Here is a 2639-nt window from a genome sequence, read left to right as displayed (position 1 = left end):
GTCAAGACTTAGATAATACTATTACATGTGTGGTATCTGTTCTTCCGGACATGTCCTAAAGACGGACAACACACATATAATGATAAAATAGAAGATGTCGGACGAAGAAAGGACACTAAAATAAGCCCAGCACAGGTAGAGAGAGCATTCCTGGCAAAGACAAGTTGTAAGTAGGCTGTTTAGGTTTTTATATTGGTAACGCCACGTAGCACTCTGTATGAAAATCACTGGCTGTGCTGTGTGCAGTCTGTGGCTGGTTGGCACTGTTGAAATGTTCGCTATTGTAGTGTTGGGCAGTTGGATGTGAACAGCGCATAGCGTTGCGCAGTTGGAGGTGAGCCGCCAGCAGTGGTGGATGTGTGGAGAGAGATGGCGGAGTTTTGAGAGCGGATGATCTGGATGTGTGTCCATCAGAGACAGTAAATTTGTAAGACTGGATGTCATGAACTGATATATATATATCAAAATCTTTCATTTGCTAACTATGCCTATCAGCAGTTAGCGACTTCAGTAGTTAGAATCTTTTATTTAGCTGGCAGTATTGCCGCTCACTATATTGCAGTAGTTCGAGGAACGAAGATTTTTGTGAGGTAAGTGATTCATGAAAGGTATAGGTTATTGTTACTCAGGGCCATTCTTTTGTAGATATTATTGAAAGTCAGATTGCGTTGCGTTAAAAATATTGTGTGTCAGTTTAGTGTTGATCAGAATAAGTAAACAGAGAATAGTCTGAGTACGTTCAGTTCTGCTCAGCTGTTTGAAAATCAAATAACGTAAGGGGTTTATCAGCACAGTCATTCATAAATTTTTCTAAGGGAACGTTTTACAGTCTACTAGTATCAAACATAGGCCTTAACTTCAGGAAGAAATTTTTGAATATATGTTTGCAGCACAGCATTGTACAGTAGCGACTCATGGGCTGCACAAACCTGGAAATGATGAGAACTACGCCGGCCCGGGTGGCCGAGTGGTTCTAGGCGTTACAGTCTGGAACCGCGCGACTGCTACGGTCGCAGGTTCGAATCCTGCCTCGGGCATGGATGTGTGTGATGTCCTTAGGTTAGTTATGGTTAAGTAGTTCTAAGTTCTAGGGGACTGATGACATTAGAAGTTAAGTCCCATAGTGCTCAGAGCCATTTGAACCATTTTTTTGATGAGAACTACAGCTTTTGAAATGTGATTCTACAGAAGTATGTTGAAAATTTGATAGAAGGACTCTAACCATGCGTCGATCAGTATGGTGAGGCTACAGAAGATAGCAAAAGAAAAACTGGAGTTTTAAAATTCGCGTTTAAAAAAACTTTCACGTTGGAGGATTGTAAAAACATACTGTCGTTTGACCGTCGCATGGACTTTCGTATAGGCATCTGTGGAGTAGAGAAGCAATCGAAAAGGTTTAAAACAAATAAGTCTCCAGGTCTGAATGGAATCCCAATTCGGTTTTACAGGGAGTGCCAGCTGAGCTTGCATTTATCGCGAATCTTTCGCCAACGCGAAATTCCAAGGGACCGGTAAAAAACGCAGGTGACTCCTGTATATAAGTAGGGTAAAAAATCGGATCCGCATTATTGCAGATCAATTGCCTTAACATTGATTTGATGCAGTATTCTTGAAAATATTCAGAGTTCGAATATAGTAAATTTCCTTGAGACAAAAAGCATCTGTCCATAAATTAGCACGGATTTAGAAAGCATAGCTCGTGTGAAACCCAGCTGGCCTTTTTCTCAGATGACATCCTGCAAAAAAACATGGATGCATAGCAACAGGCAAATTCCACATTCTTGTGTTTCGGAAGCGTTTGACACAGTGTGTCTCTGCAGACTGCTAACGAATGTCCAAGCCTACTGATTATGTTCCCAGACATGTGAGTGATTCGAGAACTTTGTAAGTAATAGAACCCAGTATGTTGTCCGTGACGGCGAGTGTTCATCAGAGACAAGGCTTTCTTCAGGAGTTCCGAGAGAAGTGTTATAGGACCGCTGTTGCTTTCTACATACATAAATGATTTGGCGGACAGGGTGGGCAACCATCTGCGGCTGTTTGCTGACGATGCTATAGTTTACAGGAATATTCCGAAGTTGAGTGACTGTACGAGGAAACAAATGACTTGCACAAAAATACTAGCTGGTGTGACGAATGGAAGCTTGCTTCAAAAATAGAAAAATGCTAGTTAATGTAGCAGAGTAGGAAAAACTCTCCTGTAACGTTCCAATGCAGCGTTTGTAGAGTGCTACTTGACACTGTCAAGTCGATAAAATATTTATACGTATCTTTGGAAAGCGATATGAAGTGGAACGAGCACGTAAGGACTGTACTAGGGATTGCAAATGGTTGATTTCGGTTTATTGGGAGAATTCTGGTAAAGTGTAACTCATTCACTATAGGAGACCTTGTATAGAACATTAGTGCGACCCATTCTTGAGTACCGATCGAGTGTGTGGGATCCCTACCAGGTCCGATTAAGGGAAGACGTCGAAGAAATTCTGAGGCCTGCTACTAGATTTGTTGCCGGTAGGTTCGATGAGCACACAAGTATTGTGGAAATGCTCCGTGAACTCAAACGGGAATCACTGGAGGGAAGAAGGCGGTCTTTGCACGGGGCTCTACTGACATTTTTGCGTCTGAGGCTGATCGCGGGA

General features: G+C 42.3%; 1 non-coding gene across 1 annotated transcript; it reads left to right on the top strand.

Annotated features, from left to right (window-relative positions):
• Window positions 1–953: 953 nt before the first annotated feature.
• Window positions 954–1037, top strand: Trnas-gga. Its single transcript is given in 2 exon segments — window positions 954–993; window positions 1003–1037. It is a non-coding gene; the product is annotated as a tRNA-Ser (tRNA).
• Window positions 1038–2639: the final 1602 nt, after the last annotated feature.

Source organism: Schistocerca piceifrons, chromosome 5 (assembly GCF_021461385.2).
Source record: "Schistocerca piceifrons isolate TAMUIC-IGC-003096 chromosome 5, iqSchPice1.1, whole genome shotgun sequence".
In the NCBI taxonomy this organism is placed as follows: domain Eukaryota; kingdom Metazoa; phylum Arthropoda; class Insecta; order Orthoptera; family Acrididae; genus Schistocerca; species Schistocerca piceifrons.
Note: the sequence above shows the minus strand (reverse complement) of the source record. Positions and strands in the feature narration are given on the sequence as shown.